Source organism: Herpailurus yagouaroundi, unplaced genomic scaffold (genome assembly GCF_014898765.1).
Source record: "Herpailurus yagouaroundi ecotype Mexico unplaced genomic scaffold, PumYag 161, whole genome shotgun sequence".
Taxonomy (NCBI): Eukaryota; Metazoa; Chordata; class Mammalia; order Carnivora; family Felidae; genus Herpailurus; species Herpailurus yagouaroundi.
Window position 1 is genome coordinate 4,893,332 of NW_024412402.1, and position 27,858 is coordinate 4,921,189.

Consider the following 27,858-nt stretch of genomic DNA (forward strand, 5'->3'; position numbering starts at 1 on the left):
TTTCATCTAATAGTTTCATGGTTTTATTTTAAATTTTTTTAAAGTTTATTTATTTTTGAGAGACACAGAGAGACAGAGCAGGAGCAGGGGAGGGGCAGAGGGAGAGGGAGACACAGAATCCAAAGCAGGCTCCAGGCTCTGAGGTTGTCAGCACAGAACCCAACGCGGGGCTCAAACTCAGAAATCGCAAGATCATGACCTGAGCTGAAGTCGGACGCTCAACCGACTGAGCCACCCAGGCGCCCCAAATAAAATTTCTTTCATTAGTGTTTTCCAATTTTCGGTATACCGATCCTGCACATGTTTTCTTAGTCTTTTACTTAAGTGTTTCACAGTTTTGGGGTGCTATTCTAAATGATATTTTTGTAAATTTAAATTTCTAATTATTCATCGACAGTAGATGCAAATGCAATTGCTTTTTTTTTTTTAATTTTTGTTCAACGTTTATTTATTTTTGGGACAGAGAGAGACAGAGCATGAATGGGGGAGGGGCAGAGAGAGAGGGAGACACAGAATCGGAAACAGGCTCCAGGCTCTGAGCCATCAGCCCAGAGCCTGACGCGGGGCTCGAACTCACGGACCGCGAGATCGTGACCTGGCTGAAGTCGGACGCTTAACCGACTGCGCCACCCAGGCGCCCCTGCAATTGCTTTTTAAAAAATATTGGCTTTGTATCCTGTGATAGTGCTTAACTCATTTATATCGATGCTAGTAAGTTTTTTAGATTCTATGGGATTATCTACATGGACAATCATGTCTACAAATAGAGACAGTTTGTTTTTCCTTTCACATCTTGATTCATCCATTTGTTCATTCATGCATTTCACTGGCTAGGACTTGCTGTGTGATAATAAATAGAAATCGCAAGAGTGGACATCCTTGCTTTGCTCCTTGTCTTAGGGAGAAAGCCCTCAGTCTTTCACAAAGTGAAGTTTGATATTAGCTGGAGGTTTTCTGCAGTTGTCCTTTGCCAGGCTGAGAGAAGTTGCTTCTATTTCTAGTTGGCCAAGAGTTTCTATCATGAGTGAGTGTTGAAGTTTTCAAATGCTTTCTCTGCATCCGTTAAGATAATTATATGGGGTTTGTTGTGGATTGAACTGTGTCCTCCCCCAAGAATATATTTTGAGGTCCTCAACCTCGGTTCCTGAGGATGTGACCTTACTGGGAAATTGAAATTGGGTCACTTCAGGTGCGATCAATGTCAGACGAGGTCCTGCTAGATTAGGGGATGGACTCTGAATCCAGTGAGCGGTGTTCTTATGAGGAGAGACAGATTTGAAGACACAAGAAAACCTGTTTCAAAACTGTCTTCTAGCTTCCTGGCTTGTTAATGCATCACTCTAGCCTCTGTCGCCGTCTTCAACCAGCCTTCTCCTCTGTGTGCCCATCTCCAGTATATCCCTTTCCTTTTTCTTTTTTTTTTTTTAAATTTTTTTTTCAACGTTTATTTATTTTTGGGACAGAGAGAGACAGAGCATGAACGGGGGAGGGGCAGAGAGATAGGGAGACACAGAATCGGAAACAGGCTCCAGGCTCTGAGCCATCAGGCCAGAGCCCGACGCGGGGCTCGAACTCGCGGACTGCGAGATCGTGACCTGGCTGAAGTCGGATGCTCATCCGACTGCGCCACCCAGGCGCCCCACCCTTTCCTTTTTCTTAAAAGGACATCAGTCATTAGATTTAAGATTCAGCTAAAGTCCGGGATGGTTTTATCTTGAGATTCTTAACCTAATTACATCTGTGAATACCCAATTTCCAAATAAGATCACATTTCATGGTACCAGGAGTTAGGACTTGGACATTTTTTGGGGGGGCCTCTAGCCTACTACCTATACCAAATACATTTACTTATTTCTAGTTAAATTCTATCTCTCTCCAAGTAGCACGAAATTCCCACAAGGTTAGGGAATTTTCGTGTATTATGTTCATGTCGCTGCTCTATCTTCGGTACCTAGAATAGTGCCGGGCATATAGTAGGTGTTCAGTAAATCATTGTTGAATGAATAGGAGAGTCCCCTTTCTTCTTGCTTCAGCATCAGACACAATTGTATACCTCTTTTAATCCAAAACTCCTCTTCCTTCTTTTCTAAGTTCACCCCTCCCTTCTTTGTTTCTCTTTTGCCTTTTCTGATTGTTCTTTCTGTCTCCGTTGTCGGAGCCTCTGCCCCTCACCTAGTGTGTCCCTGGTCTTCTCCTCCCCAGGCAGCTCACCCACCTCTGTGGTCCAGCACTTTCTGGGTGCAGGTGAATCACATTTCTCTATCTTTAACCCGGCCATTCTTCTGAGCCATATCTCCACTTTTCCCTTTTATCCAAAGCCTTCTTATAATACATGCACCCAACACTCTGACACGTTGTCCTCCTCCTCCAAACCTGTCTTCCCTCCTTCCAGGTTTCAGCATCACCAACCTTCCAGTCACCAAAGCCAGAAGCCTGGGATCATCTCTGACTCACCTACATGCTATCATCAGGCCCCCTCAGGTTTGCCTCTTAAACATCTCTTGGATCTGTCCACTTCTCCCTGTCCCCACCGCCACAGTCGGGCTGTGGTCATTCTCTCCCCGTCTCTCTGCTTCTTTTCAAAATGCAAAGTGGCCCTGCTCCTTCTCATCATAAAGCCCTCTAGGAACTCTGCACTGCCTACAGACAAGACCAATCCTTGACATCCCCAGGCCATCTCTCGAGGTCTGCTCCTTGCCTTCTGTGATCCAGCCACACTGAACTTGCAGTTTCCCAAGTTCACCAATGTCATGGGTGAAACCTGAGGGGACTGGGAAGCAGACCGCCACATCAGAGAACTCTCTGGTGTCTCCATCTCCACTTCCCTGTCTGTTCCCCGGTCCCCTGGCCCCTGGAAAAACTGTGTTGAAAATCGTTTGGGCAATGGGTGATGGGATTGAGGAGGGCACTTGTTGGGATGAGCACTCAGTGTTATATGTAAGCAATGAACCATGGAAATCTACCCCCAAAACCAAGAGCATACTGTATACACTGTATGTTAGCCAATTTGACAATAAATTATATTTTAAAAAATTAAAAAATATATATAAATAAATACAATTTTTTCTTTTCATAACGAGAGGAAAAAAAAAAAAGAAAATAGTTTGGGCAGAAAACATTACCCCCCAAAATGTCTTAGCATATGAAGTGGGAGGGGCTGTCTCTAAGAGATATTTTTGGGTTCCATTTTACTCTAAGGCTGTGGCGGTTTCTTGGAGAATTTCCATGCTGTCTGTCCTTTTTGGTGTTAATTATTGGGATCGATGCTGCAGCAATTATATAATGTTTACTGCAGCCACCACATATCCAAGGGTTGTGTTCCTAAATGTCACTTTCATGCTCCCCAGTGCATGGTGTGTAATTATAACTGGTTCACTACCTTCTTTGTGAAGGAGGCAGATGCTTTTAGGCAGAAAGGAGAATAGAAGTGCATTTCCTCTAGCCTTACAAGAGCGTTCATTTCCGGAGAGATCCTGGAACAGAGGGAGAGGAGCACAACACAGGCTCTTCATCGTAACATTACCTTCCGGGAGCTGCGTCAGCATCTCCTAAGATGTGCAGGACCCCTCAACTCCTCCTCTCTGCCAGGCTGCTGGGGGGGGGTGGGTGTGTGGTCTGGGAGCCTGAGATCAAATCCAGAGGCCAAGAGACAGACCAAAGAACTGGGAATCCAAGAGACTTGCAATGCAGCTATGAAACGGGTATCATCAGGTATCGGAAGTGTGACTGGAGGAAAGAGCAATGGGCTGGAAATCACGTAGCTTTGGGTTTGTAGTTAACTGTGTGACTTCGGATAAGTTGCTTTGACTCTCTGATCTCACTTACGTTGTCTATCAAGTGGCAATAATAAATCTTGTCTGACCTGCCTCAGTTAAGTTGAATCCCAAACTATTTGTTGAGTGCTTGTTGTATTCCAGGCACTACAAGAGGCTACACAGTAGTGCACATGTCCTTGCCCTCAGGGAGCTTATGTTGTAGAGCCGGAGTAGGCAGACCATGACCCACACGCCAAATCTGGTCCACGGGCTGTTTTTCTACAGCCTGTCAGCTGAGAATGGATTTCACATTTTCAAAGCATTGTTAAAAAAAAGAAGAAAAGAAAAGAAAAAAAGAATATGCAGCAGGGTGTGAATGTGGCCGCTGAGACCCAAGATATTTATCTGATCCTTTGCAGAAGGATTTTTGTTGACCCCTCATCTAGAGTTGTCACTAGTTGCCAGTCACTATTTATTAGTCACGTGTGGCTATTAAGCTCTGGAAATGCGGCTAGTAAATTGAGATGTGCTGTAAGTGTAAAAATAGACATTGGATTTCAGAGACTGTATAAAAAATAATGAAAAAATCCCGTTTAAATGTTTCATATTGATTATGTGTTAAAATCATAATATTTGGATGTATTGGGCTAAATAAAGTATATGGTTAAAATGAATGATATGCGTTCCTTCTTAAAGATGTGGCTAGGAGAAAACTAAAAACCACCTAAGTAGCTCACATTGTATTTCTGTTGGATAGCGCTGGCCTAGACGGGAATAGATCGTGAGTCTAAAATCAGATTTATTGCTAATTAGTGCGTTATCTGGGCAAATGGTGTGACTGAGCCTCCATTTTTCCTCTCTAAAATCGGAGGCGCAGTAATAACAGCTACTTGATAGAGTTGTTTTGAAGCTCAAGTGAAGCAATCCATTGAAAGCTTTTGTGAGGTGTAAGTTAATACAGATGTAACTGGTTGTTGTGGTTCAACCTTCTGAGGACACAGGGTATGTTTCGCCCTCTGCCATTGCTACGGATCGTCAGGGGACTTGCGTGGCTCCCAAGGGCTCTCCTCCTGCTGGTCTGCCCCCAGGCACCTTAAGGCATTGGTTTGTAACTTCCTGAGTTTCTCCTTCCTCCTGGAGTACCTGCGTTTTGATCTTGGAAACACAAAGCCCTCAAAATCCTAATCATGCTGTGGGAGAAAGACATTGTATCAGGAGCCAGGAAATTTGGATGCATTGTAATAAAACCACAAAGAGTAGCTAACATTAAGGTATTGCTAAGCATTTCACATGTATTGTTTCATTTACTCAGACAGCCAGGGTGTGACGATCTGAAGTTCTGATTCTACAGAGGAGAACACTGAAGCCCAGAGAGGTAAAGTGACTTTTCCCTGGATCTCTCTGTCGGTAGGTGACAGAGTCAGAGCCTGAACCCACATCTGAGGCACAGAGCTCATTCAGGGTCCTTTGCCTGTGCTTGCAAGGCCTGATGCCAGTAAGCTACGTGGTGCTATCTGAAGGAGTCATCCTGGGGTGGGGTCCACAGCTCTACCCAGCAGTCAGAAGATGGAGATTCTGGGGCACCCAGGTGGCTCAGTCAGTTGAGCATCCCACTCGATTTCGGCTCGGATCATGATCCCAGTGTTGTGGGATTGAACCCTGTTTGGGCTCTGCACTGACAGTGCCCTGCTTATGTGTGCCCCCCCCCCCACCCTCTCCCCCATTTGCATGCCCTTTCTCTCTCTCTCTGTCACACACACACACACACACACACACACACACACACACACACACAAAGGATGGAGATTCTGTCCCCAGTGCCACCCCTCATTGCCTGGGTCTGACTACTCCCTTCTCAGACCTTCAAGTCCTCATCTGCAGCTGAGTGGCTCTGTCATCTCACATAGTAGGAGTTAGGATGTAAGGCCAAGAGGAGGGACCCCCAGCATTAGCCCAGGGACCAGCTGCCTCAATGTCACCTGACAAGTGGTTTGAAGATGCTGGTTCCGGGGCCTTGTCTGGAATGTGTCCTTCAGTGCCCGCAGAGTGAGGTTCTAGAGTCTGTGTTTGCTGAGTCTCTGGGTTTATGAGCCACTGAGTTAGAGATTGTGGTTGGCTCTTACTAGAACTTTGGAAATCAGTACTTTTGAAGCAATGGTCTGTAATTGTCTTTTCTTCTCATCTCCCATCTAATTTAATTAAGATACTCATCTTATTTAACTCATTTAAAAATATACCCAGGATCCAACCATTTCCCACCACCTCAGTTGGCATCGTCATCGTCCGAGCCGCCGCAGTCTCTCTCCTAGACTACTGCAGAGAGATAGCAGTGCAGGTTGGAGGCAGAGGACCTGGGTTTAGAACCTGGCTCTGTCACTCACTTCACCTCTCTATGCCTCCATCCCTCCACAGTGATAATAAAAGTGCCTTCTGCAAGGATTATATGAGTTAATACATGACACTACATGACATAATAAGCCTTCAGTAAGTATTATTTATGCTGCAGTGGCCTCTAACGGATGTCCCCACATTTCTAGCCTATTATGATCCATTTTCTACCAGCAACTAGAGACATTTGAAAATGTAAATCAGGTTATATCACTGTTTTACTTAAAACCCTCTTTCAGCTTCAAACTCCCTATTATACGCAGGATGAAATCCAAATTCTTCTATGGCTTTTAGGGCTCTGCTGGTCCAGCTTTTGTATACCCCACCGCCCATACTCTGTCCTGACATGCTCTGTTCTAGCCATGCTTGCTTTCCTACTGTTTCTCAAACATACCAAGAACATTCTGGCCTCGGAATCTTTGCACTAGTTCCACCTATTTATGGTCTGGTGTCATTTTATATATTTTTAAAAGTTGTGTGCCTCCCACACTAGATTAGAAAAGTCATGAGGGCAGGGACTTTCTCTCTCTCTCTCTCTCTCTCTCTCTCTCTCTCTCTCTCTCTTTCTCTCTCTCTCTTTCCCTATCTTTCATCTATCTATCTATTAAGTTCCATACCCTCAGTGCCTAGAACAGTGCCTGGCACATAGTAGGTGCTCATAAATATTTGATGAAAGAATGAATGAATCAGCGAATGAACCCACAACTTCTTCTTCCTGCTTGATCCTGCTTTCCACCTCATGAGCTCTGGCTTGCTTCTTTTCTGCTTCAACTTCTCCGAGCTCAGATTATTCTGCGGTGGGTGGTCTGTAGTTTATGAAGGCACAGGAAATTATTCTCTGAGAAATCGTAACTTGAAATACACACTGCTTCTGTACCACATTGGTGTGTACTAATGAATTACGTGGAGGAATAAATATTTCTGGAGACCCAAGTTGCCCAGACGGGCCTTTTATCTTCCCTGTCAGGTGGGGTGCAGGCCATTTATTACCCCCTCACTTCCTTTCTGGAATCACAGGCAGGAGGCTGGCATAGGTGCTAATGCAACTTCTATCATTCATCTAATTTTTCATTTCATCAATAAATTTCTCTCTTACATGGCCATCTGTATTTAATGTATCCAGGGAGTGGGCTAATTAAACACCTAGTTAGAGGGCCTCTTCGTAGGCAGCTTATGGCCTAGCATTCTCCCTGTGACCCATGGAATTTCTCCCCATAGGAAATAATTCCAAGCTCAGTCCCTTGAGCTGTGAGAGAGCAGATGCCAGCCATTCATTTTCTCGGTTCTCTCCTCAGCTCATGCCAGCTTCTTAGCCCAGTCTCCCATGGCCGCTTCTCTTGGGCAATTGCTTAACCTCCCAAAGCCTGAGTCAGTAAAATCAAGATCAAACTATCCCTCTCATGGTTGTGGTCCAGATTCAATGTGTCACTTTTGTAAGTCCTTACAGTGCAAGGGGTGATATGCATAGATATTTACCCACTAACGTGACCCAGCCGGGCAAATCGCAACAATGCTGGGGTGTTGGAGCGTGTCTCAGCCTTGTGGCTGATAGTATGTGAGGAGCCCTAAGTGTTCTTGAAGGAGGGTTAGGTTGGCCAAGGTGATGGGAACCCCTGTGGGGTTCTGGGAACTGGCTGTGTATAGTCAGCATGACATATTTCAATATTGTAACAACACATATGACTGTGAGGCAGAGACCTGGGTAATGTTTTTGGCTGGCGCCTTCTGATGAGCTCCATGGAGCTGTCCAACTATCCCTGGAACACATACGTCAGACACCAAGGAAGAGAGAGGCCACAGAATACACGTTCCCATTGCATTAGCTCTCTACTTCTCTTTCTTGTTCCCGGTTCTTTCACATCTAACGTGCCTCTTGCCCATCTCACCTCCTCTCCCACTTCTGTTCTCCCTGTGTCATTGGATTTGACACTTGGTACCACTCTCCTGGCCACAGGCCTGTCTTCCCTGGACTAGTGGGTCTGCGGCTAGCCTGTGGAGCCTCAGACTGCCTTGTGCAAATACCCCTGTGTTTTTCCTTGTCTTGATGTTCTCCAATCTCAGCTCTAAATTTCAGGCTCCTCTTGTCTCAGGAACAAACCCATTCAAATCTCACGCGTTCAATTCAAGATCTGCCTTGAAATTGACTCCTGCAAAATATTTTCTCTGCTATTTGCAGTTGTCTACATGGAAAAATGGAAGATCCTGCTGCCCCCAAATGCTACTCAATCTAAAGCAGGTTGTGACACATGATGGTAGTGACAGGTGCTCTAGGAGCTGAGGACCAGGGAGCAAATGCAGAGGGCTAAGCAGTCCTGGGGGTGGGGGGCACATCTTGATTTTGCTCATCTCGATTGTGTCATCTTGGGCAAGTTGAGCTTTGTGCGGGCTATAAATTTCCTTCTCTGAGAAACAAAAGGTCCTTGTGAGGATAAAATCAGATGATGTTTGTAAGATGTGTAGCACAGGGCCTGGCATACAGCAGATGCCCAAAACTGGTACTGGTTGCCCTTTGTCCCATGTCCCATTTCTGTTTCTTCCGTGAGAAGTGGTGTGACGTGGTGGCAAGAGCATGTGCTTTGGAATCCGGACAGGTCTGAGTTCAAGTGCTAATTCATCTGCCAAATTGCTGTGACATCTGAAGTCACCAATCTTTCTGAGTCTCCTGATGGTAGGACAGGCCACTCAGGCCTTCCTTGTGGCATTTGTGGGAGTAGCGAAGGAGGCAGATGGTGCTATGTGCCCAGAGAGTGGCTGGTGTCCAGTAGGTGTTCCACGATGTGGTCCCCTGTTTCCTCTTCTCTACTGGGGAGTGATCTGTGGTCACAGTGACTGATGAAGAGACATGGATCCATTTGCTTGATAAGGGGTAGCTTTCTGTCCTTGTTTTGTTTTTGAACCTGGCATAAAGTAATAGAGGAACTGGAAGTATTGGAGAACCATCTTGTTTTCAGAAACATTAGATAAATTAGGTTACATATTTTATTGTTCCTGCATACTGTGCAATAATTTAGTTCTCTCCTTTGAAGGTGCCTGTTTCAACACCCCAAAGCAATACTTTATTTTGTTCCTGCTTGATGTGATCAGCTCACCTGATTTACGCCTTGTTCAAATGAACTTGCTTTAATACAATTTTAATTGTTTCTAATGCTTTAAATTAATTATAGCCATTTCAGTGGCTCCTCTGTGTCTTTGCTGTTTCTCTGTTTAATCTCCATGGCAACCTTTCTTGCAAAGAGGGAGTGCACTGTGTGTGTGTGTGTGTGTGTGTGTGTGTGTGTGTGCATGTGCATGTTTGTGTGTGTGTGTGTGTGTGTGTGTGTACATGCATATTGCCTTTTCTGTTCTGGATGTTGACTTCAGTTTGCTTTTAAACTCTGTAATATTTGCTCCTGGGGGAAGGATTCTGGGGTAATATCAAGTGAAAGCTGTTTATCGTTTTCCACTGGAGAGCAATGCCTGGTCTAGAATGTCAGGTGTGAACTCTGCTCCCTTCTCCCTGCCCTGTCTTCTCATCTTGGAGGCAGCTCAGAAGGAAAATTGTGTGGGGTTAGTGCTGAGATGACTTCGTGCAATGCTCACAATCAATAAATTAATATTCCTGGAGTGCTTTTGTGTGCCAGACAGGGCTCTTGACAAATGTTTGTTGATTTGATCGTTGCAGCCCCCTTGTGAGGCTCGGATTAATATTCTCACTTGAGAGATGAAGAAAAGGCACCGCAAGGTTAGGTAACTCGGCCAAAGTTGCTCAGCTAGTGAGTGGTTATGTGTAGTCTTGGGTTTTGCTGATGTACAATGGCAGGTTCTCTTTGCTCCATCCCAGTGTCTCATTCCATCTACTACAAAGGGTGGGCATGTTTGCTTTGCCCTTTGGGGCCTCTTCTCAAAGCTTTCCTGAGAAACCAATGAGCCCATGTGTGCCTCCTGTATCCCCTATGGCTCTCTGTTTTCTGAGGTTTGGCCCTTTCTCTATTATCATTTGGATTCATCCCTGGCTGGCTCCTAGAAGCAACTTGAGGTCAGGCTGGTGAGTCTTGTGGTCTCTACTTTCTTTGTACCCGCTAGCATGCTCCCCACAATAGTAAGTATTGAGCCAATCTGGGGAAAACCACAGACGGAAAGGCACAGGTGTTTTGGACAGTTATCCTATATTGTAAAAAGGAGAGTGGCTATTCCTTCAATCACTGTGTTTTGCTGATCTGTGTACATGCTGGGTTCCTTGATCAGGCGTGCTTGGGAGGGCAGGGTAAAATTCAGTCAGGCACTTTGTGAAATTTACTAATTTCCTGCACACGGGGGCCTTGGGGCTTTGCCTTTGAAGTGCCTGAGAAGGTCACCAGCCGTTTCATGAGAGCTGGCAAGCCTGGTGTCAGGATGTGGTCTGACTCAGGAAATGGCAGGAGGTCCAGGTCTCTCACGTTTGGTTGCCCAGGCAGGAAGGGAAGTGAGACAGTGATGTGAAAAGCTACCCAAGGCGAGTGGGAGGCATGGATCTGGGTGCTCCCCTCAGAACTCCGTGGGCTCAAGGAATAGATACCACAGAGGTTCTGAGGGGGAAAAGCAGGAGAATTTTACAGATAAGCAGAGTTACATGAGGAGACAAGGGTGAAATGTGTTTTGAAATATTTCAGCATGTGGATCCCAGTAGACACGTACCCAGTCCCTTCTCTCAGCCTGAGGCCGTGCACTGATTCCAGATGGACAGCCTCGCTGCGAATGGTACTGAGAGCTTCTCCATGGGAATAGCCTTGAGGCCTGGCTGGTTCATGAACTGTGGAAACATGGGTGTCACACCTCATACAGCATCTCCACGCCTGGCAGCATACAGGTCATCAGCCACCCTCCACCCCTCCGGAAACCCTCCACTTGCCCACCCACATTTGGCCTGAATGTAACGCACACCACTTGACCTCCCCCCAGCCTTTCCTCTGCTGTGGCTTGGAGTGAAGAATTCTTTCGGTTCTTAGCAACAAGGTAGAATTTGGCAGCAATTTTCTCAACTAGTGTCACCGGGACACGTGTGCACTTGGATTTGTGGCTTGAGGTGGCTTCTGCCCCTGGAGGGCTTGTTATTCTTTGCTCTTCTGCATGGGGTGTTCCATTTCCTGGCACAGATAGGCTAGCCTGCCTTTTAGGCTTGACCTTGGGGGAAACAAACTGGCAGAAGTTTTGGGTGCTAACATCTGCTATCTAGCTTTCAGTTTTGTGACCACCCTGATCTGGCCAGCAAATCAGTCTTTCTTGTCAACCGCATGTCAATTGAATATCAGTTCAATTTCCTTAAGGGAACAGCTGACCAGTGCCTCCGCTGGCATCACCCAAAACTTCCTACAGGATTAGTGGCCCGTGGAGCTGCCAGTCCTGGAACCTGGGCATCTGGGTGGGCAGTTGAGGTGGTCGGCCTCAGCAGCTTTGCCTGGAAAGTATGGGAGATCTCACCACCTAAGTAGATGTCTGCATGAGGCAGAGGTGTGGTGCAGACTTCAGGAGTTCTGTCATCTGTCAACCCCCCTTTCAAATATCTGCTCTGCCCAACACCATTGGGCCAATTCCTTGACCAGCCAGTTGTGCCCAGATGTTGCTCCTGGAGCTGTTTAGGTCATCTGTTCACCCTTAGGGGCCTTTGCACAGTGTTCTTTCCAGAGGGTAGCAGAAGGGAGGGTTTCTGGAAGATCCCCTCTGAGGCTATGCTAAAGAGAGAAGGGGGTTGTCTCGTCAGTGTTTTTGCTCTTCCTGGCTCTATAAGTGCTGCAAGAGAGAGAAAATTCTGCTCCCACTAGGCTGTGTCCTTTCAGCACAAATACAAGCAAGCACACATGCACACGAGCACACACACAAGTTCAATGCCTCAGCATCCAGGACTAGGCACCCATCCCCCCTAGGATGACTTTTGAGCTGCTTAGGCTGCCAGTAGGTGATGGACCTATGGCCTCTGGTCTCTCTACTCCCATGAGGATCTAAACCTCTTTTGGCCCAGGGTGATCAGGGAAGAGCTGCTGCCCCAAGCCTTGAATACAGAGCATGGAGCAAGATATGGATAAGCTTGGGATGGGAAGGGGCTTGATTTGGGTCCCCTCTACCCCCCTTGTCTGCTGCTGCCGACTCCCCTTTCAGAACCTTCCTCCCCACAAAAGTCTGTTTTGTGCTGGTCACAGGGGGTGGGGGTGGAGGGTGTCACCAAGGGGAATGTTCATAATAGAAACTGATGCCTTAGTCGTTTTGTCAAACCAGATTTCAAATGAAAATACCCTTTAAAATCCCCAACAAATATGTATCACCTCTGTGTGACCCTCATCCCTTCCTTAGCCTGGACTTCATCCAGATGTCCCCTCCATCCTGACCCCTTGCCTTTGGGGTGAGGCTTAGGGCATGGGGAGGCTGGAAGAGAGAGTCATGGGTGGGTTGAAAGCTCAAGAGTGGGATGCAAGGGTCTAAGACTAAGACTAGTCACAGTTTACTCATGTTGTCTAAGCTTGTTTTTTTTATTGAGGTATAATTGACATATAACATTGTATTAATTTCAGGTGTACAACATAATGATCTGACATTTGTATATATTGTTGGCTTAATGATTTACAGCACTCTTGCTCTCAAAAGTATCCTAATTTGGATGAGTTACATGATCACACACTTTACTTGCCATTGATTTGCATAACTTGTTTTCATAGTATCTCAAGAGGTCTCTATTTATAAGGTTGCTTCAGAATACCTCATAGAGCCCAGCTCAGGTAGGGAGGATGGAAGCTGGAGTACAAATGACCTCAAGACAGCCCTGGAGACCACACCTGGCTTTCTAGGAGCTTTCTGTCCATTTTCACGGGAAAGTACTAAAGAACCCTCTCCAACTGTCAAGCCTGCTGGTTACTCAGCTGGTGCCAGAGAATGTAGGTTGGCCGTGGGCTATTTGGGGGAATCTCCTAAAGCCCTGAGGTTCCCCAGGCAGCCAGAAGCTATCTGAGGGCTCTTGGGCCTGTCCTGGCAGCAGACTGCATGTGAGTGCAGGCAGCTGGGGCTCTTGGGAGCTGGGGTTGTGACCTCCCTGGGACACCGGCCCAGCTGGGGCCACCCAGGAGTGCAGCTCTGGGTTTGCTCAGAGAAGACGGTTTTTCTTCAGTAACTCACAGCTCTGTTGCAGCAGGACTGACAGCTCTACCATATTAATAGGAAACAAACACATTGTTTTGTTGTCTTTGATTTCCGTGTTAGGCTACTGTCTTTGAGGGCTGTTTAAAATTTAATAAGTGATTGGGGCGCCTGGGTGGCGCAGTCGGTTAAGCGTCCAACTTCAGCCAGGTCACGATCTCGCGGTCCGTGAGTTCGAGCCCCGCGTCGGGCTCTGGGCTGATGGCTCAGAGCCTGGAGCCTGTTTCCGATTCTGTGTCTCCCTCTCTCTCTGCCCCTCCCCCATTCATGCTCTGTCTCTCTCTGTCCCAAAAATAAATAAATGTTGAAAAAAAAATTTAAAAAAAATAATAAAATTTAATAAGTGAGAATAAAATAAGAAAAAAAAATTTCTTTGGGGCATCTGGCTGCATCAGACTTGTTAATTCTGGCTCTGCATTTCCAGCAACATATATTTGACCCAGCAGGTATGGCGTGTGCCTGCCCTTGTTCCTCCAGGGCTCAGGGCTGGCTTGACCCTCTATGCCGGGAACAGACCCACCCTTGGGAATAACCACAGTTGTGGCTCAGGAGACAATACCTGCTTTTGCCACCCCTCAACCCCTGGCAGTGAGCAGAAGCCCAGATGGGGAATGACTTCACTGATATCCAACTGATATCAGAGCCTCCCACAGAATGGATTCAGGACTGGGGCACCCCTTACATGTGGAAGCGGTGGGATGTCCCCAGAGAGGAGGGATGCTGGATAGTGAGGGCTTCCAGAAGAGAGGGCTGGGGGAGTGAGGGTACAGTTAAGGAAACCTCTTCCAGGTTTGTATCTTACACCCCCCTTATCCCAGATGATCTAAGGGGCAAATTAGCCAGACAGTCCCCTCCCCTTATCCTCTGATGCTACCAGGAAACTTTCTGGAGGCCTTCATTAAAGGAGAGCTTGATTCTGTTGGAACAGAGGCTATGCTTTGGTTCTATGAAGATGGCCATAGGGGTCCTCCAGGTGAGAGGCAACACTTCTCTGTATCGGGTGACCAGACAGCACCCTTCCTGTGTGGATGAAGAGGAAGGGTGTGTTCAAGGCCAACTCCTTGGATACCCTCCCCACAGGGATGTCTTCAGAGGATGCAAACACACCCAAGAAGCAAAGAAAAGAACCTTCTCCATGTCCCTGAAAGGACACTTAGAGAAGTCTCAGTTTCTTTGAGGAGGATGTCTCTAGCAACTTGTGCATGTGTCAGAATAGGGCCATGTTAGACATCTGCAGGTGTCAACCTAAAAAACAAAACAGTCAGTTATTTTATTGGCAAAATAAGCTTATTCAGGAACAGCCATGAAATTGCAATTCAGGACAAGCGAACTATGGAAAAACCATTGACAAGTCTGAAGAGACAGAGGGAAGGCCAGCTTTTATTAGGTTTGAGGAGGGTTATTTTGCACAAAAATTTATTGGAGAAAAACAAAAGTTTGAGGGCATTTTTTAAAAAAAGTTTATTTATTTATTTTGAGAGAGACAGTGCAAGTCGGAGAGGGACAGAAAGAGAGAATCCCAAGCAGGCTCCATGCTGTCAGTGCAGAGGCGGTCGCAGGGCTGGAACCCATACACCATGAGGTCATGACCTGAGCTGAAATCAAGAGTTAGATCTTAACCAACGGAATGCCCTGGGGCACCCCTGAGGAGGGTTGTTTTGAGCAAAAGTTCATTGGAGAACAAGAGTTTGTGGGTGTGGCAGTTTGTGTTTTGCTGCAAGTGGTGATTTGTGAGTTGTTACTAGAGCAGGGAGTGATAATCCTTCTTCTGTGTTGGTTTTGGAGGCTGTATGTAACCAGTGGTGTGTGAGTGCTCCCCCTTCAGGGCTTGCTGACTCCATTTTAAATGAGATTTCTTTTCCTCATTTTCACCGGACCCAGTGCTATTGGAATGAGAGAGGCCAGATCAGAGCTTGGCCCAGCCCAGTGCCTCCACGTGAGCTGCACACACAGGTGCATAAATCCTCTGTGTCTGGACAGATTGGTGGTCTCACCACATTGCATAGCAGCTGCCCCAGAGCCCCGCACAGCATATTTCCGGCAAGGAGTCAAGTCTTCCCGGCAGCCTTATAATTTAAAAACAAATTGATAGGCTATAATTGCAAATGTCTGGATTGTTTGGCCCTGACAGGAATCATCTGAAAGGCAAACAGTCTGGTCCAGCTGGAGGAGGTTGTTTCCTGACAAATGCACTCTGCTAATATGAGGATACCTTTGTATCCTCAGTCCTTGCCCATTTTACGGCAGGATGTAAATTCTGCATAGGGGATTTTTTTTTTTTTTTTTATGATTCTTTTTCTTGATGCTTGAATTCTGAATTTCATTTCTCCCTAGAGAGGCACTGGAATCATCTAGCCATCCTCCTCGTCAAAGTTATGGGCAATTTGACCTGCCATTTAGCCATTTCCTGGAGCCGGTTGAGTAGTTCTTTGGGCCATTTCTGCCTTGAAGACAACACAGGGCGTGTTATTGCCCATGCATATGAGGACCCCAGACCGATGGCTGGCTAAGACTAGTTGCCCTTGCAAATGTTAATTCCCCTCCACCGACTGCTGAAGGTTTTACCAAGCTCATGGACCCTGAGCAGGGGCAGGGGATCTCTTCCCCTAAGTGACCGATTTAGTTGCAAACAGCAAGGGGTTGAATAGGCAAACAAGGGAGAGAACCAACCACAAAGGATATCATGTGACAGAAATTTCCAGAAGTCCGAGTAGGTTCCTCGGATCTCTCCTGAGTCTATATTGATAGGAGAAATGTGAGCCGACCCATACTACCCGTGTAGTATCCGTCTGTAATATTGTGATTTATAAGAAATACCTATTTGGTCTTCGCTCTGTTTCTGGTCCAGAGCTCCTGAAACCCTTGGAATTTCCTAAGTGGTAAGAGAAATGGAGGCAAAAGGAGTCTTGTTATTCCTAACAAGCCCCTTTCAACCACACCTGAGTTTACGTTAAGGAGGTGATTTTTGCAAAGCCTCTAGATAACCCAAAGTGGAAACTAGTTATAAGGGGAACCAGCTAGGCGATTAGTAGGTTGGAACTTTCAGCTTCCCCCTCCCGGGAGAAGTGGGAGGGGCTAGAAGTAGGCTCCATTGCTATTGGTCAATGATGAAATCAATCTTCCCCAGATACTGAGGGCTTTATAAAAGCCTAGGAGAGCTTCCGGTTGGCGAATGTGGAGGTCCCGGCGGAGGGTGAGGAAGCTGCTCTTCCCACGTGGGGTACCCAAGGTCGCTTCCATCTGGCTGTTTCCGTTTTAGTAGTTGCCCCCTGCCACCGTTACTGGCAGTTTGGCTTTCCACAGCTTCAGTTACTTGGGGTTTACCCAGGAGGTCCCGAAGCCGGACTTCCTCCTCCTGACCAGTCGTCAGCAGGTCCCTGGTGGCCTAACCCCGCCTCACGGTGTCCACGCCATTCACCTCGCGTCATCCTGCCCGTAGGCGGTCTACGCGCGGTTACCTCACGGGAAGAATGGGGAGTTCTTCACCGCAAGGTATTCTGGGAGACAAGCACCACATACTTAACTTTTATTACAGCGTGTTGTTTAATTGTATTTTATTACTTGTCATTGCTGTTAATCTGCTCTGCCTAATTTACGTGAAACTTTATCATAAGTGAGTATATATGGAAGAAACCATGTATATCGGGTTCAGTTCTCTCCTCAGGCATCCTTTGCGGGTTCTGGAACGTATCCCCCGTGATTGGTGGGGGGAGGGGGGAAGCAATGCATAGCTTCTCCTAGTGATAATAAACTGGGAATACCCTGGTAGCCTGGTCCGCAACTTGCCTGAGTTCTGCGAGCCACTTCAGATGAGGCGAATGGAGGCCGAGGGGGGAGCCTCTGATGTGGAGCTCTCTGGTCGGAAGTACAGGTGACAGCTGGGTGCCTGGGTGGCTCAGTTGGTCGAGAGTCGCACTTTGGCTCAGATCACGATCTCAGGGTTGGTGAGTTCCAGCCTCGCCGTCAGGATCTGTGTTGACAGTGCGGAGCCTGGAGCCTGTGTCTCCCTCTCTGCGCCACGCCCGCTTGCACTCTCTCTCTTAAAAATAAACGTTAAAAACCACACGTGGCAAGAGTTGGCATCTTAAAGGGGGATGAGGGCTGTCTCGTGGGACTGAGCCCTGAATCTGCCGAGTCTGCCACGCTCTCCAGGTGGATAGCCTTAGAACTGGGTTAAATTATAGGACACCTAGCTGGTGGTGGAGAATTGCTGGGGGAACCCCACACTTCCGGTGGCCAGAAATCCTGAGAGTGTGAAAGTCCAGGAGAGAAACCGGTTTTCCACGCTAGCTTCTAACTGTGTTCGTTTGCCAAGCATTCCTGCAGTGCCCGTAGTGTGATCGGCGCTGGAGATGGAGAGGAGGCTTTCCCCCCCATCCCCCCTGGGGTAGTGGTGAAACAGACCTGTTGCTGGATCATTTTAGTCCTTGTGGTTATGCGCTCCGATGTAGGCACAGCTCAGCATTTTGGGGGGGGGGGGAGGGTTAGTCTTATCAGGGGATGTTTACCAAATTTCTACCATGCAACAGGTATTCTGCTCACTGCATTCCTCCAAGAGTCACGTGTGATACAACCACCTTATATGGCAGATTTTATTCTGCCCATTTTTCAGAAAACAGAGCCGGAAATTAGGCTAAATAACTGGCTTAGCCACAGAGGTAGTAAGAGGCAGAGCTGGGATTCAAAGCCAGCCCTGTGTTCTCTCCTTTTTCGAGCTAATAATTTTTAATTTTTTTTTTAAACAAAGGCACCAAGGAATCATGCAGTGCTGGCAGCATTGGATGCAGTCCTGGGCCACAATCTGCAAACTCCTTCGCAACTGGTCCTGTGATAGGAGAACCTTTTTTTTTTTTTCCTGCCGGTATTGTTTACTATGAGCCCCATCACCTTCAAAATAGAGAAACATGCCATCTTTTTCCAGTATGACTTTCGTTGTCGAATTACCACTGCTGGATGTACCTTCTTTCTGAGCTCTGGTTTGCCTTTCTTCACCGTGGCCATCACCGTGTCACCCACATCAGCAGTAGGAAGTCTGTTCAGTGGTCCCTTCGTCCCCTTCACAGAGATGATAGACAGATTTTCGACTCCTGTGTTGTCAGCACACTTGATCATGGCTGCTATGAGAAGACCCAGGGAAATCTCGAAGGTCAAACCTGAGCACCCACCGCATCCTTGCTTCAACGTCTTGAAAGCCAGAAAGGCACGGAAGGCCAGCCCTGTGCACTTAACTACCATGCTGCCTTTCCCACCGCCTTGGCCTGCGAGGGTTTAGAGAAGGCTTTAGGATCCCCCAAGGAGAGCCTTGAAGGCAGGGTAGGACACCCCCGTATTGGTCAGCATAAGTTTGTCTGAGGGATATCTGCTTTGGAGGGGTGGGTTTGAACCAGACTTGTGCCCCCGCAGCTGCTGTCCACGTCTTCCATGCCAGTCTTCCTGGCTCTTGCATTTAGACAGGCCAGAGGCCCCAATGGGAAGCTGCAAATCGGTGGCAATTGAATTGCGGAGTTGTGCTGAGATTGGAAGCAGCTGGAGACAAGGAGAAAACTGAGAGGGTCTTTGAGCTTGATCTAAATATAGCTTTGCCGATGTGCTTAATTCTTTTCCCCCTCAACGTTTCATTGTTGATTTTGAAGGAACTCAGCTCCCCGGAGGAAATGTTTAAGGCTGGAGAAATAGAGTTTTTCTTCAGTTTGGCTTTTGCGTAAATAAGAGGAACACGAAGCACAAATGTTACACTGGTTCTTATTGATTTAAGTCCTAACAAGTTAAACAGTTTTACAGTTGGCCAGCTTAGTGCCTTCTCATGGCAGCTCTGAAGCTAATTGTGGGGAAGGCCATGTGGGAGGTGACGAGACTTAATGCCTTGGGTCCTGGTTCCCCGTGACTCTCCTGTGTCTTTGTCTCTCTGTGTCCTCTTACCTTTTTCTGATTCTTTGTAATGCTGTCTCTTTGTCTTCATCGATGTCTGTTCTTTCATTCTCTTTTAAATCTCCACAAGTTTTTGCCTCTTGTTCTGTTTTCACTTGGGATGCTACAATAAATAGAGCAGACACAGACCCAGACCTCAAGAAATTTACAATATGCTCTTTCCATATTGTTCAGTATCTGTCAGTGGCTGGGTGCAGCTGGTGGCTGTCATAGCTGCTTTTGTCGCTGTCACCCTGAGGATTTGAGAAGGAAAGAGAAACTGCTTTTTGTGACCTATGTCCTCAAGAACACATAGCTCACATAGCTGTCTGTGAGTCTTCATAGATACTTCATGCTAGGCCAGGGCTTCTCAGTTGGAAGTCTGTGCATGAGCTCAGGGGGATCAGGGAACCTCTGAAATAGTAAGCAGGTTTCTAAATATGTGTCCATGTGCATCTTTGGGGTGGGGAGAATTTCACAACTTTAATTGTATTCTCAAGATCATGAGCCAGATAATGTCAAGGACAGCCACCCTACCAGTGAGGCCCCTGGGTGGGGAGCCCCGTCACTTAGTTAGAATTTTTTCGGCTCTTAACAAGGGTTCTTAGTAGTTCTCTCAATCAGGAGCCTTATTTACCTTCTCAGGTTATCATTGAAGAAATAAACCAGTAGCCAAATTTGACCTTTCTATCTTAAAACAATCATGTCCTTTGTATTTAGTCTTATTTGTGGGTTGATTTGCAACTGAAATACTCAATTATTGAACTTTGTTATGTGCTTGAAAGAGCAGAATACTTTGATTCTATGAGAAGGATGGAGTTTCTATTGCTTTATTTTTTGCTGTATTCTGAAAATGAATGTATATATACGAATGCTCTGTTCAGTCAACTGTGTCTTTCCATATACCACATACCTGCTACACTCTGGAGATTTGATGATAAAGACAAACAACACCCTTGTCCTCAAGGAACTTACTATTGGCAATCTGGAAAGACAAACCTGGAAAAAATACAAAGAGTGTAAGAGCAGGGACAGCTCTGAGGCTAATGAAGACCACATGGTTTGTGGGTGGCACTGGTCCTAGAAGGGTTGCTGGAGCAAGTAGCCTCCAAGCTGAGCTGAAAGAGTGGGAGCCAGCAAGATGAAGGAAGATGTGGTAGAGGGAGCGTCCTAGGTAAAGGGAATGGCATACTTAAGGATCTGAGAATGAAAGAGGAGCAAAGCTTACCATGGAAAGTGAGAGATTAATATGTCTGAAACGCAGAAAGGGAATGAATTGAAGAATGGTTTCTATGGCAACGCACTTCAGTTTTTGACAGCACTGAACCATAAAGTCCTTCCTGACCATTAACCTTTTCACATAAAGAATTTGGATGCTCCTTGGTAGACAAAAATCTTCATGAGATTAAGACAGCCAAGAATTTCCTCTTTCCATTTATTTAATCTGAGCAGAACTTTTAAACAATTTTTTGCCCTGCTGTACCCTTGCCATGCCCACCACCTGGCATGTTGTCCTTAACCCCATCCACTCAATTGTAAGGTTACATATATGTTTACCTCCCCCATCAGACTGTGTGCTGTCAAGGGCAGGGATGTGACTAATTCTGTAGAGTGTTTGGTGCAGAGCCTAGCACACAGCAGGTGCTCAATTAGTGTTTTGTGGCTGACCAGTGAATGGATGAATGGCTTAGATGCTAGTCAGAGATAAGTCTTAGGAATAAAAATCAGGATGGAATAGAGACCAGCAGGAAAGCTGGACAAGTCACAGCAGGAGGTGTCAGTGTCACCCTAGGAAATGGAAGTTCTTTCTATCTATCCATGGATTTCATGGATGTTCTTCTTACATTTCTCAGCATATATTTTTCTCCTCCAGGAACTACTGTTCGCTCAGTTATACAATACACTAATTTAACATCCTGAAAATGGCTTCCCAATGACCATTGGGAATGACCTCTAAATTAGATTTTAGAGGTCTTGGAAAATTTGCATTACCAACTAACAAAACAGTCCAGTGTGTCAGAACAGCAAAGCCAAAATGTGAAACTGGAAAACTGCCTTGAAGAGCAGGCCTTTACTCTCTGTTCTGTGTTTCTGTTATTCTGTGACTTCTTGCTGTTTTGACTCAAGTTGTCTTTTATTTGTGATGATTCTACTGTGGTAGATAGCCTTTAAGATGACTCCCTGGGGCGCCTGGGTGGCGCAGTCGGTTAAGCGTCCGACTTCAACCAGGTCACGATCTCGCGGTCTGTGAGTTCGAGCCCCGGCGTCAGGCTCTGGGCTGATGGCTCAGAGCCTGGAGCCTGTTTCCGATTCTGTGTCTTCCTCTCTCTCTGCCCCTCCCCCGTTCATGCTCTGTCTCTCTCTGTCCCAAAAATAAATAAACGTTGAAAAAAAAAATTAAAAAAAAAAAAAAAGATGACTCCCAGTGATTCCTATATTTTGGTCTTCATGTTCTTGTGTAATCTTCCCCCCCTCTTGAGTGTAGACCAAACTTATGGTCTCACAACTAACCAATAGAATATGGGAAAATTGATGACATTAGATTAGGTTATTAAAAAGACTGATTCTACCCTGGGCTTCCCTCTTTCACTGTTACTCATGTCTTCTGTGGAAAGCCAAGTGCTGTGTTGTGAGCTGCTCTATGGAGAGGCAGAGAACCAAGGAAAGCCCCTAAGCAACAGCAAGCAAAGAACTACAGTCCATGAGGAGCTGAATCCTGCCAACAGCATGTGTGAGGGCTTGGAGGTGGGTCCTCCCCCAGTTATATTTTCAGTTAAGACTGTAGTTGCACCTGGCTCCTTGATTGCAGCCTGTGACAGACCTTGATACAGAGGCACCCAGCTGAGCCACATCTGGATTCTAGACCCATAGGGAAGGTGAGATAATAAAAGTTTCAAGCTTATAAGTTTGGGATAATGTATTAGTGAGCAATAGATACCCCATGTAGGTTTTGGTACCATTAGTGGGGTGATACTGTAATAAATATCTAAAAATATGGAGTGGCTACCAACCTGGCCAGTGGATGAAGCCTGGGAAGATTTTTGGTGTGCTTACTAGAGAAAACCTAAGGTAAGTTGATCAGATAATAGAAAACTGAACTTTCATGCTGCTAGTGAGGTCTCAAAGGGAAGTGAGAAACCTATTGTGGGAACTAGAGAGAGAGAGAGAGAGAGAGAGATTGATCAATCTTTGATGTCATGGCAGAAACTTAACCTTCTTGCCTGATCTGATACAGAAGTGGAAGATGAATCTAATGAACTGGATGATTAAGCTAAGGAGGTTTCCAAGCAAAATGTTGAAGGTGCTACTGCCTGGTTTCTTCTTGTTGCTTATAATAAAATGCAGGAGGAATGCATATTATTTTAGACTCTTCAGTAGAGTCTAAAAGTCAGTAAAGTAGCATTCCAAGCATGTTATTTAGGGACATAACTTGTAGCGATAGGTAACTAATGCTATTATTATCTGCAGCTGGAAGAATGTCCATCTCCAACCATATTAAGGTCAGACAGAATCTCTATAACCAACAACCTAGGAAGTTGGTAGGGAGATTAGGTAAAAGTTAATATACTGAATGTTGTCGTCCTAAGATATTTCTGGGAAATCTGACTAGTCCAGAAAGAAAGACCTAAAGAGGCTGACATCAGGAGTTCTGCTAGGAGAGTATAGACCTATCCTTTCTTTACCAGCTGTGTAACCAAGGTTGACAGGCCCAAGCCATACACACAGAGCTTTTAATCTGTTAGCATGCCATTCTGAAATGTGAACAGACACACAGATATTTGAGGAAAGCATCTAATATGAAAGACATAAACCAAAACCATCAAAGGCAAATTTAAGGAAATAGACACCGTGGAGGAAGGAAAAAACGTAAAGTCTGTCAAATGCCCAGAGATAAGATAGGATGCCACAAAGAAGGAAAAGATCACAATCAGCTCTTGCAAATTTAAAATTTGGTAGCAGAAACAAAAAAATCATTAGTAGTGTATAAGAACTGTATGATTGATGATGACAGGGATTTTTTTTTTCCACAGCAGTATTTCCAGTGACTTGAACATTGCTTTGTACATAGACACTTAGCAAAAATTTGAGAGAATTAATGAGGGTTGAAGAAGTTGGATAAATCTCTCTGTAGTGGAGCAGGAAGCTAGGAAAGCAAAGTAAAGCAGAAAACATCTGGGAGTCTAACGTCTGAATAATGGATACTCTAGAAGGAATGAATCAGATGGGAAAAAATAATCACCTGCAAAAAACTCAATAAAAATTCCTCAGAATGAATGATCTGTATTTCCGGAATCAGCACAGTGGATGAAAGTAAGCTTCACTAAGGTCCGTTATTGTAAAATTTCAGAACATCAAGGACAACCACCCTGAAAGCTAAAAGAGAGTGGAGAAATAGTTTCAAAATTTGAGAGTAAAATAATTTTCAATCAAGAATTCTATACTCAATCAGTTAAATATAATGGTAGGACTAAGGATATTTTTAGATATTCAAGACCTCAAAAAATTTGTTTCCTATATACATCCTTTCTTTTCCTATGAAGCCACTAAAGGGTGTGCTTACCAAGACAGGGAAGTAACCCAAGAAAAACAAAGACCCGGGATCTAAGAAATGGGCTCCAACCCAAGACTGAGGGGAAGGAAATACTCAGCATACTGGTGGTGAAAGGGACGGTCCAAGATGACAACTGTGCAGCAGGCCAGAAGGCTCCAGAGAGATTGCATCTTTGGATGGAAGAAAATGACAGAACACCTAAGGTGGCTGAATGTATCTAGGGGATATACACAACTGGGGAAGACTTTGGGGGTGAACTAATGATAGGTACCTAGAGAACCCACATGACCATTAAGAACAGGGTAAACAGTGTTGTGCAGGAATGGAAGAGCAGTAATGGTATACAAATGGCGAGGCTATGAAGAGCATTTGTATTCATGACAGTAATGTAGATACTAAATATTGACCCAGGAAAGTGTACCTCTATCTGTAGGAGGAGAGTGTGGACGGGGAGGTGGAAACGTGTGCACCTATGTGGCGGGTTCTGGAGGAGGGTGAGGAGTTAAATCCTCATCTTTCAGGTGAGTTAGTATAGTCTAAAAGTCAATAAAGTAGCATTCCAAGCATGTTATTTAGGGACATAGAAATAAATTCAAAAGAAAGTCAGGTAAGAGTTGAAAGTGATTGCCTCCAGGGAGTGGGAAATGAAATTGAGATTGTGGTGGAGAGACATGCTGTTTTTTAATAATAAGCCCTATAGAACTATTTCCTCCTTAAACTATGTGTGTGTAATTCTTTGATAAAAAGATAAATTTAATTAATGAAAGTAGTCAGGTGGTAGCAAAAGCATAGGACCAATTTATAAATATCAGAGCACAGATTTAGGATGGAAGATGAAAGTACCAAAAAGCTATGAAGGTAATGAGATGCTTTTCTTCCATTCTCCATGAAATAGATTTTTACTGCCTCAACTGAGAAAATGATACTGGATGCTAGTGAGTTTATAAAAGAACTTATAAAAGTGAACTATCTGTTGTGTTAAAGAAGCATCTTTGACTTGAGCAAAGTATGGAAGACTCTGTAGGACAAAAGACCACAGGTCAAGGTTGGGTATTCGCAAAATGCTTTTAAGGAGGACTATAAAATTTTCAAAGAACCTTTCAGAATGAATCTTAGGACGCAGAACCAATTTGATATGTTTATTTATTAAGCACCTAATGCATGCCAAACTCTTGTCAAGAACTTTGACATAACCATGTTACCTATATTCACATCAACATTTAGAGGAGGATATCAAACCCTCAGTATATAAGTGAAGAATCGGAGGCTTAGAGGAACTTGCTTGTACCACTTCACTAGACTAATAGATGGTACCAATTGGATTTAAGCCTGGGTTTGTCTGAGTCCAAGGCTAGGTCTGGGGAAAAAGAGGCAGAGGTTCTCTACTGTGACATCTGGGTATGTGTGTGCCTGATTCTAGTCCTATGGATTTAACAAAGTCTAGGATATCATCTCCTGCCTCCAACATCATGAGTGGCCATGGGTACAGACAAAGGAATAATGGACCAGGGTGGGAGGAGATGGGGCTCTAGAGTCTGGGCTCTACCCCTAAGTTGCTGGGTGACCTAGGACAACTTCCTTCATTTCTCTCTGCCTCTAGTCCTTCATGTTTAAAATGAAGAGGAAGAATCATATGATCTTAGTTTTCTCCCTTTTTGAATATTAGGTGATTCTGTACTTCATCCCTGATACATAAGAAATGTGACAGTGACCTAAAGAGGTTCAAGGCAGCAGGCACTAGCTTCTGCACCTTCTTCAATGCTGCCTGGGGTTTGATGCATTTGGCACATCTCGATAGAGGCAGGCAAAGATTAGGGCAGAACAGCAGCAGGTGGTTTCCTGCTACCATCCTGCTTCTCTGGCATTCCATTTGTTGGTTCAGCTGTTGTCAGTGGGGGTGCCTGATTGTTGTGGCAGAAAGACCATGGGTTTTGCATTGGAAGAATTGGGTTTAGTGTCCTGGGTCAGTCACTTGATTCATTTTCTTTGATTCAGGGAACATGTGTCAGGCTTTTACTGTGTGTCAGGTACTGCTGGAGGGTGTGGAGATGAAGAAGGTATGACCTGTGCCCCCTGGAAGCTCCTAGGGTAGTACTGGGGAGAGGTTTGTAAACAAATGACTATAAATGTTCAGTGTGTCTGTGAAACGAACCTCTGCAGGCCTTTGGACAGAAGGAGGTGGTCAGAAAAAGTCCTTGAGAAGAGGTGTGAATTACTCTTGACAGAAGGGAGTGACGGTGGCATAGAGTGGCAGAAAGAGCTTTTGAGGCAGGGGGAACAACATGAGCAAAGACAAGAGGGTATGAAGTAACAGGTCCTGTTCAGAAATCCACCATGGAAAAAGTGGGTCTCTGCTGCGTAACTGTGGAGGGTCATCTTCCTGGGAGAGAGAAATTCAGGTGTCATTAAGGCTAGGTGATGGCGTGCTTTAAGAGAAGGTGAAGAACATAGTGGATATACTTTTACAGTGGAATGAGGGTTCCATCTGTATATAGGTAATGACCCTTTATTCCTTAGAAAGCTGAAAAAAACCCACAGTGTTTGGTGCTAGAATATTATTTGGGGTTAGACCTTGTCACAATACCTTTACTTCTCTCCACCTTGTATCACTTCTCTGCTCCAGAATGTGGATCTCAGGCCTCCAAGGTGGTGTGCCCAAAGTCTCGTGAGGGTGGTACTCTAATATCAAAGAAAGGAATGGTGTGCTCAATGACTTGAAGGCCTGGAGACTCCTGCTAGACCCTGGTTTTGATGCATCAATTATCTACTTACTCCAGTTAAAATCACTGGCTTCTAGGGGAAGTTTCTGGGGATGGCCAAGAGGCAGCATTTTCCATTTTAGGTCTCTGTTCAATGCGGAGGTAATTGGTGAAGTTTAACATTGCTGTGGGGCTCCCACAAACTGCTACCAGTTTACAAATGTTTATGCAGGTATTACACTCCGGTATGGTATTCCAGGTAGCATCTCATCTGATGAATAGTTTAAATACCACTCATTCTCAAACGTGTCTCTTTCTTATACCTTCTCTCTATTCCCCCTGATGGTTGTCCTTGTGTCTTACAATGTTTGCAAGAGAGAGAGACTCATTCCAGCCTTCTCTAGTAAAGGGGATTTTATTCTAAGACTATAAACTAGAATAGAACCTGGAGATCTTTCTAGAACAGAAGCTTTTCTAGTGATTAGTGTTGATTATCAACTTACTCATGGGCTACTGTCTTTCTCTTGTTACTACCCATAGATTCCCGTCCCTACTTTGTATCTTTACCTCAAAGCTGTTGCTTGCTGAGACACTTAATGGCTCTGTTTTACCTTATGGTACTTTTCCACCTTCAGCTTCCACAGCTAACTGGCCCATTCTGTCAGTATTCCTAGGTTGAAATTGTGACAGATGGAATGTGATTGGTCCAGTTCATCAGTTTATACCAGGATCACTGGTTATGCTCACTTCTATCCCATCACCTCTGGTCATGAGGGGCTATGGCTCTTATAACCAAACATCATCATCTGTGTTACAGTGAACTGTGGTGGACAGGTTCTATGTTTGATATCTCCAGTGCAGACAGTCTTTCCTTGAGACAGGAATGTACAAGAACTGCAGTGTCCTTCCAGCCAGAGGACTGATTAAACATCCTTAAAAAATTAAATCAAGACCCACTGGTAGAACTGTAGATAATGGCTTTTGTATTTATCTTGTTTTGGAACATTGGTTCCAAATTGGAACATTGGCTCTAGGTTATACTTCTAAATTTTTTTAAGTTTATTTTGAGAGGGACAGAGTGAGCTCTAGTAGGGGAGAGGGGAGAGAATCCCAAGAAAGTTCAGTGCTGTCAATGCAGAGCCTGATGCAGGGCTTGAACTCAAAAACTGTGAGATCAGGACTTGAGCCAAAACCAAGAGTCGACTACTTAACCGACTGAGCCACTCAGGCATCCCAGCTCTAGATTATACTTTTGGTTCTAATAATCTCCCAAGTAGTAAGGAATAAAGTATCTTGAAAATCAAGTCAGGGGCGCCTGGGTGGCTCAGTCGGTTAAGCGGCCGACTTCGGCTCAGGTTATGATCTCGAGGTCTGTGAGTTCGAGCCCTGCGTCGGGCTCTGTGCTGACAGCTCAGAG

At 45.4% G+C, this 27,858-nt stretch overlaps 1 pseudogene; it reads right to left on the reverse strand.

The window, feature by feature from the left end:
• Positions 1–18,041: 18,041 nt before the first annotated feature.
• Positions 18,042–20,698, reverse strand: LOC121035312 (60S ribosomal protein L23-like; annotated as a pseudogene).
• Positions 20,699–27,858: the final 7,160 nt, after the last annotated feature.